This window comes from Sciurus carolinensis, chromosome 10, assembly GCF_902686445.1.
Source record: "Sciurus carolinensis chromosome 10, mSciCar1.2, whole genome shotgun sequence".
Lineage (NCBI taxonomy): Eukaryota > Metazoa > Chordata > Mammalia > Rodentia > Sciuridae > Sciurus > Sciurus carolinensis.
The window spans coordinates 96,235,206-96,256,223 of NC_062222.1; the positions used below are offsets into that span (position 1 = coordinate 96,235,206).

General features: G+C 41.0%; 1 protein-coding gene across 1 annotated transcript in view; it reads left to right on the forward strand.

Moving 5' to 3' along the window:
* Igfbp7 (insulin like growth factor binding protein 7) overlaps nucleotides 1-21,018 on the forward strand; it is a 69,225-nt gene that overhangs the window by 1,496 nt on the left and 46,711 nt on the right. The gene's annotated exons all lie outside the window — the stretch shown is intronic.

The following is a 21,018-nucleotide window of genomic DNA, read 5'->3' on the forward strand; positions in this document are numbered from 1 at the left end:
GAAAAATAAAGTCCGGACTTAAAAAAAAAAAAAAAAAAAAAAAAAAAAAAAAACAGAACAGATTTTAACTCCAATGCCTGAAATAACATTTTCCGTGGGCAGTAGTTTCAAGGGAAAGTTAGAAGTCCAACCGGTTGGCAGCTTCTCTCATGGTCCAAGCCAAGGTAGAAAAGGGAGGGGAGGCTATTCTACTGAGATGACAGAAGCCAGTTGCTTCTTTACACAGTTCAGACTTTCTTCAAAATTTCCAAATATTTCTTTCTTTAGAGATTTTTTTCCAGAAGTCCACATACTAATAGGTTGTATGTCATTAATTTCTAAGATCACTATCCAAAGTCTTAAATCTCTGGTTCACTGTTAGCTATTTATAGTATCATCAACTGAAACTTAGAAAATCACAACCCATAATAATCCATGTATGTTTCCTACTGAAACAGCCATCTTCCTTTGGACCTCATTCGTCATTTTCATCCTGAAAAGAAAAATGTGCATCATTTAAGAATTTATTCCAGATATTGAGATTTTCTTATAAACATTCCAAGGGGAATTTTTCCCCTCCATAGTCTTTCAAAATGACTGACCCTTGCCTTAGAGCTGAAGATTGGCCTGGTAATTCTTCAAATCACCTGGTGATTTTTTTAATTTTATCCCTTTCTCTCCTGCTACTTACTTCTCTCAGTATTCACACATACATGGTAAAATATTGAGACTAATGGTCAGACAGAACCAGTCTTCCTCATTACCCTGGACACTCCATTTCTTGGTACTTCTCCAGTTTGCAAATCCCTTGAAGGTACAGACCTGACTTTTCTTTATGTTTGGGAAAATGTTAGGAGAAACAGCATCTAAAACTATAAACCTTGACAAAACTATAAACTAGCCTTTCTTCCCAACTTGAACTAAGAGGTTCCAGGTCTGATTCCTGAGAGGGAAAATGCCCAGAGAAAGTAGAAGAGAGGATGAGGTCCATCAGAGCACTTTTCACTGCAGAGATGAAAGGAGTGAAAACTCTCCTGATGTATTTTTCCTGACTCGTGGGTGTGTTTTGACAATGATAGAAACAAATGGGACCGAGTACATTTACTTCTGTACCAAAGAATAGGAAATGCATTTTCTAGCTTCCTCCAGTCGTTTCTGTCCTCAAAAGAAACTTGAATTGTGCATGAATACTGAGGGTGAGGAGGCATTGTAGAACTCAACCACAATGAACTGGTTCAGTCTGTGCTCTGTGCTTTCGCTCTCATTTGTTGAGCAGTTAGCTAGCGTCCATATTGTGCCACGTGCCATGGTACACAGAACAAATATGATCTTGTCAATTAAAAAGAAATCATACACAAGGGCTGGGGATGTAGCTCAATGGTGGAGCACCTGGGTTCAATCCCCAGCACTGCCAAGAAGAATAGTGATGATGATGATAATAAGTAAATAGAAAGTATGAGTACGAGTCACAGGCTCCCAGAGCACTTTCCTGGATCCTGGAGCCACTCCTGATCTTTACTGAGACCACTTCACTCCCCCCTCAAGAGATCTTGTTCAACTTTTTTTCTGTTCCTCTGCAAAAGAAGGCAAAGCCATCTGCTTGAAAATCTGAAAGACAACGAGCTAATAATCCCAAATCTGAGAATTGTCATCATGAATGTAGTGCCATCCGATCTTTTTGAGGCCCCCGCAATCCTGGGTAACTGGAAGGTGGAACTTGACAATCTAGTTTAATAAAAAGAAGTTGATACAGAGAAGCAGAGGTGTATGACGAAATCTCACTGTTGGAAGAGATGTTCCCTCTTCTTCCTCAGAGGAACCAGAATGTCATTCTTAAGGTTCTTGCTTCTCGGTGCTTTTAGGACCAAGTTCAGACTACCCACCAGGGAGGGTCCCGGAGGGTCTGCATAGTGTGACTTGTTCCACTGTTTTGGCCTCTTCTCTCCAGCCTCCTTGATGCTCTAGCCAGAGTATGTGGTTTCCGCTGTTCTGTTTTCTAGGCATCCTCTTTCTTCTGCCTTCCCGCCTCTGTGGATGCTGTCCTTTTGCCTGAAATACCTACTCGCCTTTCCCAGCTTATCTTTCCACGCTTTTAACTCTTATCTGGACTTTAAGGACCTTGACACTTTCTCAGGGAAGCACCCTGACTCTCCCTGCCCCATCATGATGCTCCTGTTCTCCTAGCACTGTTCAGCATGCAGCCATTGTTTCATCCAGTGCTCACTGCACACGTCATGTCTGCATGTACAGGGGCACCATAGCAGAGTAGTTTGGACCAAAGCAGACAACCTGGGTGTGGATCTTAAGCTATCACTGACAAACTATTGCCTTGAGCAAGCTACTTGACCTCTGCCCAGGAGTTTCTACCTTTGTAAAACGGGGACGATCACTCCTAATTTTTAGGGTTGGTGTGAGGATTAAACAGCATGAAGATTATCCATACAAAGCACTTACGAATATTCATCTTTGTCATTATTCAACCAAAAAGTAAGCTCCCTGAGGAAGGGGGTTTTGTTCCCTCATATCCTCATGGGCCCAGATCAGTGCCTGGCATGTAGTCCGCACACACATCAAGTGAATGAATGAATGAATGAATGAATGAATGAATGAGCGAGTGATTTGGCCAGCACTCTTCTAATCTCAGGGTCAGCAGCCTTGAATAAAATAGACAAAGGACCTCTCTTGTGGAGTTTAGCAAACTTTAGACGGAAACAAGTAAACAGATATTTTCCCATGATTGAAGATGCTGTGAAAGAATGTAAAACAGGGACCTAGGAGAGAGGCTAGGGATGATTGAGCAGTATTCATTGAGGTGAGCAGAGCCATGCCAAGATGCCAAGAACATGGGTGAGGACTTAAGAAAGGGACCAGCAAGGCCATGGACCTGAGAGGAGAATACGCACCACTGACACAGACTGTACCCACTCTCTAAAGGGCTCTCTGAATGTCTGTCTTCCCCACTAGACTGTGAGCATCACAGAAGAGGGACTCCTTCTTATAACACATACAGCAGCTGGCTAATAGTTGGGTATTTTGTGAATATTTGTTGATTAAACAAAGGAGTCCTCTTAAGAAAGTACCTTTCCATTTGGAAATGCAGGCAGTTGACCCTCCGGCCTGTCTTCTCTTTACTTCTTGCATATTCTGCCTTCCCGAAATCTTGACCAGGGGACTCATCTGGCATTGACTCACCTTCCCAAGCTCAGCTGTCCTGCACTCTAACATTAGATGGTCACTTTTCCCCCTAATCCCAACATTTCCACATTCCATTGCTGGCTAGAATTAGATCCAAAAGCTGCTTTGTACAGGAAAAAAGCTTCAATAAAAGATTTTGATTTCCAGAAATTTATTTGAATTTTAAACATTCATTCTTTCAGGAGATCATTTTAGACTCATTATTAAGTTTGATAAAATATCACTTAAGTGTTCATAACCTATTATTATCCTTCAGTGGATCTTTGTGAACTTCACTGAAAGTTAAAGCAGAGGGGTTCCAAAATTAAATGAAATTGTTAATGGTCTGTTTTGTCTTGGGGGAAGGTAAGTCAGAGCTTTGCTAAACTCAGTCACACCATGAAAACAGAGAAGGGGCCCAAAGGAGGGGCCCCTCCAGAGCTGTGGAGGAAGAGCCAGGAATGACTTCAAGTAAGAGTGATATCCAGCCTGAGACAGGAACAAAATAAATTGGTTGGAGAAATGCTACTGTGGAGGTTGGTGTGGAGTTATAAGAAAGAGGAAAAGAAAATGTAGCACATGCACACAATGGAATACTATTCAGCCTTTAAAATGAAGGAAGTCCTGTCATTTGTGACAACCTGAGTGAACCTGGAAGACGTGTTAAGTGAAATAAGCCTGGCCCAGAAAAACAGATGCTGCACAATCTCACTTACATGTGAAACCTAAAAAAAGTCCAATTCATAGGAGAGGGTAAAATAGTAGTGATCAGAAGCTGAGATGGGGTTGGGGAGACGGTCAAAGGACACCAAATGTCAATTAGGAGAAAAAGTTCAAGAGATGTGGCACATCTTGGTGACTATAATTAATAATACGCTGTATCTTGAAAATTAGACAGTAGATGTCAAATGTTCTCACCACACACACACACACACACACACACACACACACACACGCTATGAGAAGGAACTGATATGCTAAATAGCCTGCTTTAGCCATTCCACAATGTACACATGTATCAAAACGTCATGTTGTATACCGTAAGTACATAGTTTTACTTGTCAGTTAAAAACAAAGTTTTTTTTTAAAAAAAGAAGAGAGATAAGCAGAGCATTATAAGCAGAAGGAACAGCCTGTGGTTCCACGGGGCTGCTTCACAGCAGGATGGCAGAGCTAGCAGTGGGCCACTGCACTAGGCCAGTGAGGGAGGACCTCCCGGTCATTAAGGTATGGAGATGTCAGGACAGGGGCAGTGGGAGCCACCAGTGATATAATTGGATTTGTGCTCTCAGGAAACCTCATGGCCACCTGCTGAAGGATTGGGACAGGGCAAAACTGCAGATTTCCACCAGAAGCTGTCACCATAATCCCAGCAGGAGATGTCCAGGGCCCTCTTCACAAGACCTTTAAGGGTCTCTCTCACGTCTCAGAAGCATGCCAAATCCAGGTTTCTTGTCATTTCAGGAGATTCTTCCTCCCTCTAATTCCCACTATTCACTCTCTCAGCTTTCAGATCAAAAAGGGGGAAAACAATCACATCCCTAAGAGTTTACCCCAGCCCAGTAAAAATGCTTTTGAGACTTCTCTGACCTCACTTGGCCTTCTTGAGCATAGAGACTTCTAGAATGGTGAATATCTCACCTGCTCTTTGTTACCACTTTACCTAGATCAGATTTTTTCCCCCCATTTTCTTATTGATGCATTATAATTGCACATACTGATGGAATTCGTTGCTACATGATTCGTATATAAGCACAATACAACAATATAATTTGGCCAATATCACTCCCCAGCCCTCCCCCTTCCCTCCTTGCCTCCCACCCCCTGGTACCTTCCTTCTCCTGATCTCCCTTTGATTTTCATGCGATCCACCCCCACCTTTGTTTTCTTTTTTCCTCTCTAATTTCCACATATGAGATAAAACATATGACCTTGACCTTCTGAGTTTGACTTATTTTGCTTAACATGACAGTCTCTAGTTCCATCCATTTTCCTGCAAATGCTATGGTTTCATTTTTATTTATGGCTGAATAAAACTCCATTGTGTATATATACCACATTTTCTTTATCCATCCACTCGTTGATGGACACCTAGGCTGGATCCATAGTTTGGATATTGTGAATTGTGCTGCTATGAACATGTCACCCAGTTTTAATCTCTGCAGTGGAGGAAAGCTTTGAGAACCTGAAGAAGCTTTAGGAAAGAAAATGGACAGCCTTGAAGAAGGATCTTAAAGGACAAGATCCTTTTAGAGAAAAGTAGTCCAAAGAATGAATGAATGTTTCTTCATAGTTCAGAAATTAGTTATTAAATTACAGTTCTTCCAGGAACTAGAATTTTAAAGTCTGGAATTAAATAGACACAAGGCACGTTTGAATGATACACCAGGAAGAACTTTCTAGTAAAAACTGTCAAATACTGTAACAGGGTCATGTGGGAGGCAGGAGAATCTCATCAGAAGAGCTGAGGAATAACCTGTGGGGGAGGGGGCAGCGAAGCAGGAGGATTTTTAAACTTTGAGTCTTCTGTACTGTGCAGGGTGATGAAGCTAAGCATTTACTGATGTCCTGGACTGTGATTCCCATCCTGTCCCTTGAGCCTGCCCTCAGGGTCCACTGCAGCTTTGCCTTCTAGAAGAAACTGCCTTATAAGGCTCTCTTTTGGATAGTTCAATGACAAAACACCCTTGGGTAACGTCCAAGGCCAGCCGGCCTCCCTCACTCTAGAGTCCTCCCAACGGATAAGATCGGGCGCTTCCTTTCCCCCCAGCTGCCCCACGCATCTGACCTCAGCTGTGCTTTTAACTATAGAACAAACAACATCTTGTTCTTCATAACTGGTAAAAAGGGAAACCTGAGTTATTGTTTAAAAAAAAAAAAACTGTTAAGCCAGGGGATATCTGAATGTAATTTTCTTTTGTAATTTAGGAGTGGCACAGTTAGAAAGCTTTGAAAGGGAAGGAGACTTCAGTGTACATAAATTAATGAGCCTGTTTATTTTATTAAAAATTTCCCTGTACTGTGTATGCATGGGGAACACTAGAAATGTTCATGGAAATCTTCCCCAAGCCAGTTCTACTTGGATTTTCCAGGTCAATCAAGGCCATCCTCTCTACCCTTCACCCCCAAGCCTCTGAGAGAATGGGGGGTGATCATGAGCAGAAAGCCAGAGCTGATAAAGTAGGGGAAAAAATGTTTTTTACTTAAAATTGATGTGTTCAAGAGTTGAACTCTGTTTTATCCCCCAAATTAGATTAATGGCAAATAATGTGTCCTTTGAACAAACAGTTTATTGAACGGCCTTTACCATTCTATAAAGGAAGGCAGGGTAAGGTTAATTAGAAACAGCTGGAGCTAACAGCTCTGCCCCTTCGATGTCCCCACCAGGCAGAGGGTTACCCGGAAATGTTCAGGAAACCCAGGGAGGGGACTCTGTTCCCAAAAGCAGGCCAGGGCTGCAGAGAAGTTTTGCTTCTGAAAAATAAGAAAGTTCAGACCAGGTAAAACAGACCTAGTAACCCAGTGTTGACAAAGCCCCATTCATAAGAGAAGAGTTTACCCACAGTAAGTGCTGAGAAGGCCAAGTGCAGGCAAACAGTTTCAAAGAAGAGTTGTCCACTGTGGGGGAAAAAATGCTCACAACTTCAGGAAAATGTATGTAATGAATGAAGGGAAATGTAGTCTGCCTGCAAAAGATCATTTCCAAGGTCAAATCACATAATAGACAGGAAAGCACTGTGCAAACCTTGGGGGCAACAGACACCTGTGAAGGGCGTGATTGACTGGACTGTGAACTGCTCAGGGTCAAGGGCTGCATCTACACGGTGCCTTGCAGTGAGTGCCCGTGGTAGCTGATACAATGCTTTACCATGCTTTAGAGTTTGCTGAGAGCCCTGCTAGATGGTCCTGGACTTCCTGTGCACAACAACCCTGGAAGGTAAGAGGACTCTATCCCAGTGTCCAGAGAAGGAAACTACAAGTCAGCCACCACACAGCCAGTATATAGCCCTGCTAGAACTGGAATCTCAGTATTCAATGGCCTTGTTCTGTGTGTAGGCTCTCTGTAATGTTTTTCTCTTCTATGAATCTGAAGTCACTTCAACATAAAATGTTTAAAACAATAGTAATTCAGCCAAGCGTGTGGTGCACACCTGTAATTCCAGCAGCTTGGGAGGCTGAGGCAGGAGGATCACAAGTTCAAAGCCAGCCTCAGCAACTTAGCAAGATCCTATCTCAACATAAAAAAATAAGAAGGGCTGAAGACATGGCTCAGTGGTTAAGCACCCTGGGTTCAATCTCTGGGACAAAGAAAAAACAATTCCAAAGTCAAACCCTTAGATATGAAAAAGTTTTGGGGATGCAGACACCTTTATGAATTTATTTTGCATATATTATTTTTCTCATAAACTGACAGGGGGATATGATACCTTCATGTCTAAACAGGTCTTTGGTAACTCTTACACTGAACATAAAATCGAAACCCTGTATATGAGAACAAAATTTAAATCAGCTTAATTGACTTTGTGTACACATGGTACACCTTATAATAAATGTCATGCTACATTCAGTGGAAGACAATATTTCTTAAATGAATGAATATGTCCCATGGAAGTGGATGTGGTCTGATTCCTTCATTGAGGCCCCTTCTTCATACATCCTAACATCAGGCCTTCTGGGGTCACAGTGGAAACTGTGGCGTTCACTTCCACAATTGCAATCAGGAGGTAAAGGATCAGTGTGCTGGGGCAGCTGGTCTGAGTATTTGCCCCAGCGAGATACTTGTGTATGCTGTTTGATCACTTGCCTGGCCTTCCCCCGTTAACTCTTAGTTGTCCAGGAGAGAAATCACTAGCTGTCAACATGCTGAAGTATTCACTTTCACCTGAGGTTTTAACACTGAGTGTTGACCTTGACCCCTGTTCCCACCCTGCTCTAGGGTCAGTTGTACCATCTTTAATGTTAACTGCATATCTAAGGTACAGTCCCCACATAGTAGGGCTTTTCTCCTGAAGGAATTTGAATTTTTATAAACTGAAGCCCTTTTTTTTTTTTTGTCAGCCACATGAAAACTTGCAGAAGAAAAATTCATATAGGGATCTGAGAACTCAGTTAAGCATGATACATTTTGACTTTCTGGGAGGGGAAAAAAGAACGCTTTAATGTTCTAACAGGCAGAGATGCAGCTGACTGCAATCACCCTGTCCTTTCATGGCCTTTTGCTTGAAGAAGGGACTTGACAAAGGCTTGTCTTCCCCCCACCCCCGGAGTGAAGAAGGCTCAAAGGCATTTCATTTGCATCACCTCAGATTAGCGGACCAGTGGTCAAGTGGGAAAGCTTTAGATCTGACATCTGCTCTGTTCTCTTCTGGCCTGACCCCAAGCCAGGAAGAAAAAATTATCAAGAAATAGATCTCCTGGAACTTGCAGAAGGTTTTGAAAGAGACCACACAAAAATGAGGCTTCAGGATTCTGTCGGGGCAGCCTAAGCCTGCAGGATGCAATGCCTGTTCCTTCTCCGTGGGAGCTTTCAGAACTTTCTGCTCAGGGATCCAAAAGTGAATTTCAATGGCAGCTTCAGCAATTACATAGCAACCTTGGCTTCCAAAGGACCCACCTCAGGAAGCCATCCAGCTTTTGATGGAGAATGAAATGCATACACAGCACCACTGCTCTGAGTTAGACACGAGGGATCCGTGCAGCGTGGCTGCTTATTAGAGATGCTCAACCCAGCTGGAGAGAGGGCAGCTGGGGCAGAGATCAAGATGCTGCCAGATATTTGACAGGCCAGGGCTTCGGCTCCTCTCTGCCCAGGTGTGCATCAGATCAGAGGCTCAGAGCAGGAGGGAAAAGTTGATCTGACTTGGCTCTTTCTACACCACAGAGCCTTTGGTTCACTGGAAGATAACTGGCAGGGCAGGGCAGGCCTTTCCAGAGCCAGTCATGATGAGGTAAAGTGAGCGGCCCCCTTCTTCACTCTTGCCTCCTGATGTGTTCTCACCTGAGGCCCCTTTTTCTTTGCCCATCCTGCCTGACTTATCATTGCATGCTGCCCCTTTTTCCTGTCTGGCTGTGCTCAAAGAAATCTGGTTTTCTTTCTCCAGCCCCTAACCTTTGTTAGGTACGGAGCTGAACCAGCACTGTATAAATGGTGAGTTCTGCTCAGTCAAACCCTCACTCCACCCTCAGACTCATGAGCTGCACCCTACGTGTCCCCATCAGAGCTCAAATGAGCAAAAACCTGGCATGTCCCCTCTGAAAGGCAGCCAACTCAGTCCAAGTCATCCAGGAAAGGTGACTGTCCCTTCTTTTCTTGACACTATCTTGGGATGAATTTCTTTCACATGTCTTAGTTGGATCCACTCCATACATCAGCTCAACCCTATTGCCCCACTCAGAATAAGCCTACAGGATGGGGAGATAGCTTCCATCCTGTGGTGACCTTCAACTTGATGGTTCTCCAAGGCTGATCCAAGGCCATCCCTACCAACTGCCTTCACTTCTTGTGGTGTTTTGGTTCTGCCAGCTACCAAGACTTAGCCTCTGTATGTGAGGAAATACAGCATGGTGGTTCCAGATGTGCAGTTTGAAGACAGATCACCTGGGTCAAATAGCCATTCTGCCACTAAACCACCTGTATGATCCTAACTATAGTTTTCTTATCTGCAAAACAGGCATAATAATAATGTCCACTGCTTAGAGTTGTTGAGAAGCATGATAATTTATGAAAAACATTGGCACCTGGTATGTAGTAAGGTCTCATTAAATTGTTTCATTTCCATTTTTATAATTAGCATTATAAAACCTAGTAGGAGTTAGTTTATAAGTACCTTTACTGTGATGTGTTGATGTCTTACTTCAACTGATCCCAACACAATATTGCCTCGTGTGTCTCCAGTTGGAGCTAAAACCTGTGTTTAGGTCTATGCAAAACAATTGCAGGTAGTGTTCTTATAAACAAATCCCTGGAACCCTCCACCTTGCTCTGCAAGAATTCTAGGACAAGAAGTCCTGCCCTGTCTCCTGGGAGATCCCAGGATGCAGCATAGTCTATTGGGATCTATCCGGAATGCTGAATAGACAGTGTGTTTTGCTTTGCAGCATAGACTATTTCCATCTTCAGGCTTAATGTCACATATGCTATTTCCTAATAGTATCTTTTAGAGATGTTCAGGATTTAGAAGTCACTCACATTCAGTAATTATTGTCCTATCTCTATCCTGCATATTCTATCAGTATTTTGTACATAGGAAATGATCAATAATTTTTGTTTGGTTAGTGCATTTAAAATGAATTTTGGCTCTAATGAGGAATGTGAATCAAAAACACAGTTTGGAGAAAGAAGAATATAATTAGTGCCCAGTAGGGACATGTTAAGTATTATCTTTGGCTGGTAGAGTCTTATTGATGGATATAATAATTCCTTTGCTGCAATTCATGCATCTGTTCTTTGACTTACACATGTAGCCTTAGCTTAGCAGGAACTCATTTTAAAAATCAAAACCCTTAACTACAATGGGCATATTTAGAGGTGCCCTCTTAGGTTGGTTCTTTGCATCTGAGAGATGATAATGTTCACCTCCCAGTATTGGATGGAGAGCAAAAGAAATGAGGGCACGGAGAGCAGATCCAAGAAAAAGGATTAATTTTCAGATCTACCAGCATCAGCAAGTTTGAGTGGAATTGGCAGAACATTGGGACTAACAGCTCTCCACCCACGAGGCACTCCATCACCCTCTACAGCAGTGTCTCTCCACCTTGGCTGTACATCAGAATCACCAGGGGATTTTTACAAAATGCTAATACCCAAGTTCCACTCAGCATTCTGATTTAATCAGACTGGATGTGACCTGGGCGGCAGGATTCTACACACTTGCCAGATGATTTAATGTCCTACCCAGGTAAAAAACTACTGCTCTCAAAAAAAAATTCCAGGGACTTTGGGGGATCTCTTATTCCCTAGGGATAATTCTAATAATGATGGGCCAATGTTTGCCCAGTTTATTCAGCATCTAGTACTTTGCAGCAGGAAGACTTTTCAGAATATTGAGTTCACCTAAAGCTCAGGAAATAATGCCAAGAATTAATAAGTGTGATAGCATCAAATTAGGAAACAGTGTGAAGAGAGAGCCACCAGAATGGCTAGCTTACGTTTTGGTGAAGGATGAATATCCAGAATATATAAAGAACTCAAAAATCTTACCACCAAAACAAACAAATAACCAAATCTGTAAATGGGCAAATGAACTGAAAAGACACTTCTCAGAAGTACAAATGGCCAACAAATATATGAAAAACTGTTCAACATCTTTAGCAGTTAGGAAAATGTAAATCAAAACTACACTGGGATTTCAACTCCCTCCAGTTTAGAATGGCAGCTGTCAAGAATACAAATAATAAACACTGACCAGAATGTGCAGGGAAAGGAACACTTTTTCACTGTTGGTAGGACTATAAATAAGTACAACCACTATAGAAGTCAGTATGCAGGTTCCTCAAAAGAACAGGGATGGAACCACCATATGACCCAGCTATGGCCAGGCATAGTGGTGCACATCTGTAATACCGGCAACTTGAGAGGCTGGGGCAGGAGGATCACAAGTTCAAAGCCAATCTCAGCAATTTAGCAAGGCCCTAAGCAACTTAGTGAAACCCTGTCTCAAAATAAAGACTAAAAAGGGGCTGGGGATGTGGCTTGGTGGTTAAGCATCCCTGAGTTCAATCCCCGTAGCAAAAAATAAAAAAGGATTCAAGACAAAAAACATGACAATACATGTACATTCATATTTATAGCAGCACAATTCACAATAGCCAAAGTGTTTGTCAGTGGCTGAATATACAAAGAAAATGTGGTATACATACACAATGAAATTTTATTCAGCCATAAAGCAGAATGAAAAAAAAAATGTCATTTGCTGGTAAATGAGTGAAACTGGAGAACACCATGTTAAATGAAATAAGTCCAACTCAGAAAGTCAAGGGCCATGTTTTCTCTCATATGTGAAAGCTAGAGAGAAAAAAGGATTTTTTAAAAAGGTGGGGGGATCTCATGAAAATAGAAGGGAGATCAGTAAAGTAGAGGAAGGGGACCAGTGGGAGGGAAGCAGGGAGAGAAGAGGGAAACACAGGGATGAAAGGGAGCAAGTCGTACTGTTACATTGTCTGCACGTACAAATGTAACAGTGAATCCCACTGTTATGTATAATTATGATGCACCAATAAAAAGGGAAAAAAGAATATGAAGTCCACCACATGAAGTCGACACCCTGGAACACAGGATGGCTTCGTGTCAGGCAGGTAGTGTGATGGTCTGGTACTTTTTTTTTTCTTCTTTTGGTATCCAGAGACACCCTTTTTAGTTTTTATTTTGAGACAGGGTCCTGCTAAGTTTCTTAGGGCCTCACTAAGTTGCTGAGGCTGGTCTCAAACTTGTGATCCTCCTGCCTCAGCCTCCCAATTTGCTGGATTACAGGCATGTGCCATCATGCCTGGCTCTGTCCTGGCTACTTCTTATCTCCTTGGCTATTTCAGGGATCTTACCTGGATCAGGAAAAATAACAGTATGTTTGCATGTTTTAGTATTGTTGATATTTTTAGAATTTGAGAAAACACAGCACTTCGAGAAAAATATTCACCTAAGCCACATGATCTAGTCTTTCAATTATTTCTCCAGAGCACACACATTCTTTGAACTTAGGGTTTTTATCTGTTGTTCATCACTAAATCCCCAGTGTCAAACAGTCCCTGGGGCGTGGGGAGTACTTAATGCACACTTGTTGAGTAAATAAATGAACAGTTAAAGGTAGACTTATCATGCACCCTGTTAGAAAGAGAAACCTTCACACTGATAGGAGGTTGCCTTTCTCTGTCACCTCTCTGGAATCCTATTAGGATGAATACTCTCTGTTCAGCTTATAGGTCCCTTAACCTAGAGGAGAATCTCTTAACACTCAGCTAAGACCTTTCTGATTGGCATTTTCTCAAATTGTCCCTTACACTTAGTTTCTACTGTCAAAAAACTCTGAAGCAGGGTGCAATAGCCCACACCTGTAATCTGAGAGACTCAGGAGGCTGAGACAGGAGGATCACAAGTTCAAGGCCAGCCTCAGCAACTTAGCAAGGCCCTAAGCAACTTAGTGAGACCCTGACTCAAAATAAAGAGAGCTGGGGATGTGGTTCAGTTGTAAAGCACCCCTGGGTTAAATTCCCAGTACCAAAAAAAAAAATAAATCCTCTGAGACTGAGAACAATGTTCCATTTAATTTCATCATTCCCTAATCATTTCTCAGACAGTGAGTATGATGTTTTACCACAGTCACAGGTTGTGTGACCTTGGGAAATTTAACCTAACCTCCCTGAGCATCGGTTTTCTAATCTCTGTAAAATCAAAGTACTACCCACCTCACAGACTGATGGGGAGTTACATAAATTAATATATTTTAGGTTGGGGATATAACTCAGTAGAGTGCTTGCCTAACAAGCACAAGGCCCTGAGTTCCATCCCCAGCAAAAAAAAAAAAAAGCTAATACATATGTTAATATATTGTAAATGCTTAACCCAGTGTTTAGGCCACCACTGGCCTTCGGTGAAAGTTAATCTAGTCTGCCTTCTCCTTCAGTTAAATAGCAGCAGAGGAGAGCTCGAATATGGTGCATTCTGGTTATTTGCAGTAGTTTTATTCCGTAGATTACTGTGAGCACTGAATTAATGAACACTGAACTGCTGCTCCTAGGCACTACAGTTAGGATCCTGGGAGCCTCTGACCACAATTTCATCCACCTGTCATACATAACCTTGTTTTGTATGTGTTTCTGCTTAAAGACACCTTATTTGATAGATGTTAGGATTCTCATTAACATTGAACTCACAGCCAGCAGCACCATAACATGCCTGAATGAGGCTTATCAGACGCATACTCTCTGTGAGGCACATCACAGCCTTCTTGTTCCTGGGGACACTAGACAGCACTTCAGCACAGCACTTGGAGAACATTCTAAACAGCTAAATCGTCAACCGAAAGCAAATGCACACAAAATAAGTGGCACTAAATAGATTGCAAAAGGGACACCTGTCCTGAAGCCAGGAGGCACAGTGGCACCTTGACGGGAAGCTGCACTTTGAGTGACTTGAATTTCTCGCCACTCTGGATGTCTGGCAAATGACCTGATTCAGGGTTTGCAAATAAGTGTTAGCAAGTGGGAGAATTGCAAATGCAGAAGCTGCGAACGAGGATTGACTGTGTTTGGAAATGGCCAGGAGATCAGCAACCAGCATTAGGACCCTTCCCAGGAGCTTGAGGGCAGAGCTCACGTGTGGACTGTGCTTCCTGTGTGTGCCCCAGAGCACAGGACATAGTTCTGGGCACCACACATGTGTTCAGGGAATAATTCTTGGATTGAATCTTGCTCCAGCTTAAAAACACATATGCTGCCCCTGCTTGGGCTATGCCATTACAAACCTTTTTTGCCCTACACCTCCTGCAAACAGGGCTCCTGTTCTACAGGTCATTTCACAGGGGGACAGTAGGGAAGGTGTATGGGAGGGTGCCTACTCCTTTCTCCAACCTTCCCTCCAGCCAGCTGAGAAAACAGGTTACCGTGGATTCCATTATAAATGGAAAAGTCTCATAGTTCCCCTTCATTCCCATCAAGTGCCTGCTGTTGGTATAGTTGGACTGGGGAAATTTCGTCTGATGAAAAAGACGAAATTATTCCTTTCTAAGGAACTTACAATCCGGTGGTCCATCCTTGTGGTTTGTGAAGTGTGAAAAGGCAGAACAGGCAGTTACTCCTGTGTAAGTCAAGTCAATAGAAAGGCTCAGGTGGAATATTACTCAGCCTTAAAGAGGAATGAAATTATGGCATTTGCCAGTAACTGCATGGAGCTGGACAATGTCATGCTAAGCGAATAAGCCAATCCCAAAAAACAAAAGCTAAATGTTTTCTCTGATACACAGCTGCTAATTCACAATGGAGATGGTCAGGGAAGAATAGAGTTACTCTAGAGTAGGTAGAAGGGAGTGAAGGGAAGGGAGTGAGCATGGGGGTAGGAAGGATAGTAGAATGAATCAGACATTATTACTCCATGTACATATACAACAATATGACCAGTGTTATTCTATATCAGGTATAACCAGAAGAATGAGAACTATATAATGGAGACTACTCCATTATATATTATGTATCAAAGTGCATTCTACTGTCATATATAACTAATCAAAACAAATTAAAAAAAAATTTTTTAAAGGCTCAGGAGCAAAGGATGTACATATACAATACACATGCATGCACCTTTCAACCCTATATTTTTAATCATAGGAAGTATATTTTCTGTGCAATTTCTACTGAAAGGGAAAAGATGAACAAGGATATTTTCACAGTTGTGGTCTATGAATACATTATAATGTGATTACAGATTGTAAGAGCTTATAAATAATGTAACTATGGCTAGATGTCAATGAATTAGTTATCACTTTGCCCAAAGTGATATTCAAGAATGGAGATGAGTGAATCTTAGTTTATTTTTATTTGCTCTGAATTGAACTAAGGAGAATATTGGTCCAAAAGAATCTTACAGACATGTTTAATAACCTTAATATATGCTAAGAAAAAAATACACAGTGAACTCATGTCTCACTATCTAGTTCCCTTGCAAAGGGATAAAAGCAAAATTTTAAGTAGGTGCAATGACTTTTTGAGATGTTGAGGGTACCATATTCCAGGTAGTGATCCACAATTCATTATCAGATGTTCTTCACATTTTGGACAAACCACACTGAATTTTCAATTTGAGACTTAGATATCCATGTTAATTTAATTTCAGCTGCCATGGACCTTCTGGTCCATGTAAGCTAATGGAATGTAAGCTAATCTGATTTTGCTTTCACTAAACCTCTTTTTGTTACTAAAAACTAACATTGGGGCTGGGGAGATAGCTCAGTGGGTAGAGTGCTTGCCTTGTAAGCACAAGGTCCTGGGTTCGATCCCCAGCACCCAAAAAACAAAACAAAACAAATAAAAACTAACATTGCAGGGCTGGGGAGATAGCTTAGCTGGTAGAGTGCTTGCCTTGTAAGCACAAGGCCCTGGGTTCAATCCCCAGTACCACAAAAAAAAAAAAAAAAGCTAACATTGCAGAAATTTGCAGAATTCATTGAAATCAAAGAAAATTATTGCTAATATTCTTATTGTATTCCATTTCATATCATATTTAATTATAATCTTATTCCTAGGAATATATAGTATGATTATTTTGATCATGCTATCCATAAGATATAGGTATATCCACAAGGTATTTTTATGTCTTGTTTTAAATTTATAACTCATATTTCCCACCTGATTAAAGGAAAATAGATTATATAAGTATTATTCCTAATTCTGCATAATTTAAATGAACCATAATCTACTTCTGTTTTTCTCTGATATAAATAAACCTTTTATTCACATCTGTGGACAGAAAGCTCTTTCTGTTGAGTGTCCTTTAGAATAAGTTGCAAATGGAATTACTGAGTCAAAGATACAAATGTTTCTTAAAATTTTTGATGTATATTGACACTGGTACTTCCAGTTTAAAAATTAGCATCTTCCAAACAATTTTAACACATTTTCCCCTAAAAGCAAAAGGCTAAAAGCTAAACTTCCGATACACAATAGAAATTACCTTTCAATTATGCTCAGATTTGTTTGTGAATGAGTGTTGCACCTGCATTCCAGTTCCTGGTATAAAATTTGCAGCTACTGGACAGAAGGCCAGGGTCCTGCCAAGTTATCTGGTTTGCATGTAAGATTGGAGGCACTGGCAGTTTCTATCTCAAATCATGTAGAGTTCTTCCAGCAAAAGCAGAAAGATACCTGTTTGCTGTAATACTTTTCTTTCGTTAAAAATCAAATTTTAGCCAATCAGATATTTCAAAATAATAGGAAGATGGAAAGAATGTTCCTTTGTATGTAACTGAATTCAGATTCAAAAAAAAAAAAAAAAAACTGGATCCCTGCTGGGAGAGTTTGAAAAGGTCTGTTATGATGGCAGCCACATGTGTGAAATGTAAGCAGTGAAAACTGAGTGAAGCCAGCATGGTGGCACACCCTATAGTCCCAGCAGCTCAGGAGGCTGAGGCAGGAGGATCGAGAGTTCAAGGCCAGCCTCAGCAACTTAGCAAGGCCTAAGCAACTTTTTTTTTTCATAGCTTTATTGAGTTAAAATTGAAGTACAATAAAATGTACATATTTGAAATATGCAAGTAAGCAACTCTTATTGTTTCTAAATACAATATAAAAAAGGGCTGGGGATGTGGCTCAGGCGTTAAGCAGCCTGGGATCCAGTACCAAAAAAAAAAAAAAAAAAAAAAAAAAAACCTGGGTGAAATTCGGAGTTATCCTTGATGTTTTTTATGGAAGGGAGAAAAGTCTGTACTATTCTATTTGACTATAGTGCATGGTGTACAGTAGTCCTCTTATACTTGGTTTTACTTTCTAAGGTTTCAGTGACCTGCAGTCAATTGTAGTTTGATTATACTAAATGGAAAATTCCAGAAATAAGCAATTCATAAGCTTTAAATACCTTTTTTAAACGTTTTTTATTTGTTCTATTTAGTCATATATGACAATAGAATGCATTAATACATTTTGACAGATCATACATAAATGGAGTGTAATTTCTCATTTTTCTGATTGTATACATTATAGGATCACATCGGTCATGCAGTCATATATGTACATGAGGTAATAACGTCTATTTCACTCTTCTACCCTTTCTACCTCATACCCCTTCCCCTCCCTTCACTCCCCTCTACCTAAAGTAACTCTATTCTTCCCTATCCCCCTACATGCTTATTGTGAATTAGCATCTGAATATCAAAGAAAGCATTCAGCCTTTGATTTTGGGGGTTTGGCCTATTTCACTTAGCGTGATATTCTCTAACTCCATCCATTTACCAGCCAATACCATAATTTCATTCTTCTTTAAGCTGAGTAATATTCCATCATGTATATATATATATCACGTTTTCTTTATCCATTCATCTGCTGAAGGGCATCTAGGTTGGTTCAATAGTTTAACTATTGTGAGTTGAGTTGCTATAAAATTGATGTGGCTGCATCACTGTAGTATGCAGATTTTAAGTCCTTTGAGTATAAGCCGAGGAGTGGGATAAGTAGTTTTTTTACAGAATATTGTTATGCTTCTTATGTTAATCTCATACTGTGCATAAGTTATAACCTAAACTTTATTGTTGATACATATGTATAAGAAAAAGCTTAGAATATACATAGGGTTTGGTACTACCCCGTTGCAAGCACCCACTGGAGTTCTTGAAACATATCTCCATGGATAAGAGGGGGACTACCCCACATCATTGATTCTCAGCATCTCTTTAAATACTAGTTCCATGTGCACCCCTGAGACCACAATTGACCACTGTGTCATCTGTTTGTGAACGGTACTGTTACCCTCCACCTCCAGGGAGAACTTGTGGGCTGCTCGGTTATTAAAACCATCTATTTACAGCATTTAACCACACATGTCCTGGGAGCTCCCTTCAGTCCTTAAGGAAGCTGCAAAGCCTTGCTTCTCTTTTTCTCAAGTCCTTTAATCTCCAGCACATTCAGCAACAATGGCCCTTAGTCAGGTAGTTATTTCTGTTAATACAGTAAACAGCGCTGAGAATATATTTATAAAATGGAGAAACTGCTTGTGATTTGCGGGTAGGATTTTTCTCATATTTGATTGCGAGAGAATACATTCATACAATGTAGTTTATAAGAATTTTCACATACACGCGCAGACTTATCACCTTTTTAATTCTCATTAGAACCTATGGTAAAATATTGCCCCTCATTACAAATTAGGCGACCAGGGTTGAGCGTGTGGGTGTGCCCATGCACAGCTCCTGCTCCCTCCTGCTTCAGTGAAGCTGGAACGGCAAGCTGGTGTGTGCACAGGCACACACACGTACCACACCTCAACCCACAGGAAGCTAAACCTGGTGTCAGAGCAGTTGAACACAAGAGTTTCGTTCATTGACAGCTTGATCCGTGCCTTTCAGTTTCCATTCCACACCTTGTATCTTCCTTTAGATTTCCTGTATGGTTAACATTCTGCATTTCCACCATCTCCAGTTACTCTGTTATTACTCGTGTGTGGAAATACATATGCTTATGCTTGTTTTGTTAAATCATGTATGTGCTTTTGAAGAAAAATATCCAGAGAATCTACAGCTATTGTTTGACCAATCAAAATAACTTAAATCCACCTTTTGGCAGTGGAAGTTTTCTAATATAGTATGATAAATTTATTTTCCAAGTTGCCATGGTCAGCCTGGCTAATTACAAGTGATCCAACTCCTAAGGAGTGCACTCTGCCTGGATCTGTTAGTTTGGCAAAAATAAAATAAATAACCAGTGTATTGTTTCATTCCCTGAGAAAAATGCAAAATAAATTTGAATAGGTAATCAGATAAATCAGTGCTTTCACTTGCATTTTCTATAAAATAAATAAATTTTCTATATAAATAAAACCTATATTGCTGAAGAGCATAAGAATTCTGTGAAGAACAAATTACATTTTCAGTCGTTTGGAATAAAATTGAGTCATCAGGGGAGAGGCCTCACTGTGTGTGTGTGCATGTGTGCACATGTATATTTCAGCTCTACAGAATAAGAATGTGACCCACTGAGTCCTTAAAACCAGCAGGGTGTATCATAAGAACTGGAAGGCCTAACTTTTTACACTGCCAGAGAAAGCAGAAAGTAGTAGGTTTCTCAAGGAAGCGTGACATTTATTTCAGACTCAAGAAATTCTTAGGAGAACAAAATGAAGGAATATTTCATGACAATTTTCTAAATCAGCTCTGTGATAATATTTTGGTTTATAAATGCTTTTAGGTACATAAGTCTGTACCTGATGCTGTTCTGTACAGTTTCCTCAGTGTATTAGGAGATGATTGGATTTGGGAAAGGGGAAGAATATAATGATGGCCAAAAGGGCTAAAACTGGTCTATTGATAAGGAATGTGTTTGGTGCAAATAAAAGGGAACCTGGTTCCCGTAGCTTGCCCAAAGGGGGTTTATTTGCTTGCAGAGCAGGAGTCCAAGAGCGAGTGGCCACTGGTATGGGTTTAACTGCTCAGCAGTGCCATCAGGGACCTATTCCTTTCCGGTTTTTTGCTCTACCATCCTTTGTATGTTGATTTTTGTCTTCATACTTCATGGTTGCAAAAAGGCTGCTGTGTGTCCAATCATCAAGCCCTCACTAGAGACAAAGGGATGGAGAAAAGGGCAATGCCAGCCAGGTGTCCCATTCTATCTGGTGAGCAAATGTTTTTCAGAAGCCTTCAATTTTGAAATTTCTGCCCACTCTCATTGGCCAGAAATGGGTCACTTGGCAAAACAGAGAAGAGGGTTGGTGGGAACTGGGGTGGAATCTGCCTACTGGGTGTCTCCTGAGCTGGACAAGAGTTCCTCTTTTCAGCATCACATTTCAGACACAGTCACTGAAGGCGAATTTAAAGGATGACTAGAAGTTCAGTGTTTTAGAGCCACAGACCCCACCAGACTTCAGTGAACTACAACCATTCGCTTTTGAAAACCAGGTGATAGATTAGGTCATGGTGGGTGGGGGTGCAGTGAGAAGTTTTGTAGCAAAAGACATCATTCCCAAAATTCAGTGGAAAGAAGTCCAATCCAAAAGACGTAAAAGATCTGCATAGACAGAATTCTCAAGGAAACGACATTTCCCTCTTTAACAGTTTTCTTCACCAAAATGATGACTAGCAGTTTGAGGTAAAAAATTGATTCACTTTCATATGCAGAAAGAGATGATTTTTTTAAAATAACTTCGGACCTGGAGATGTAGCTCAGTGGTGGCACCTG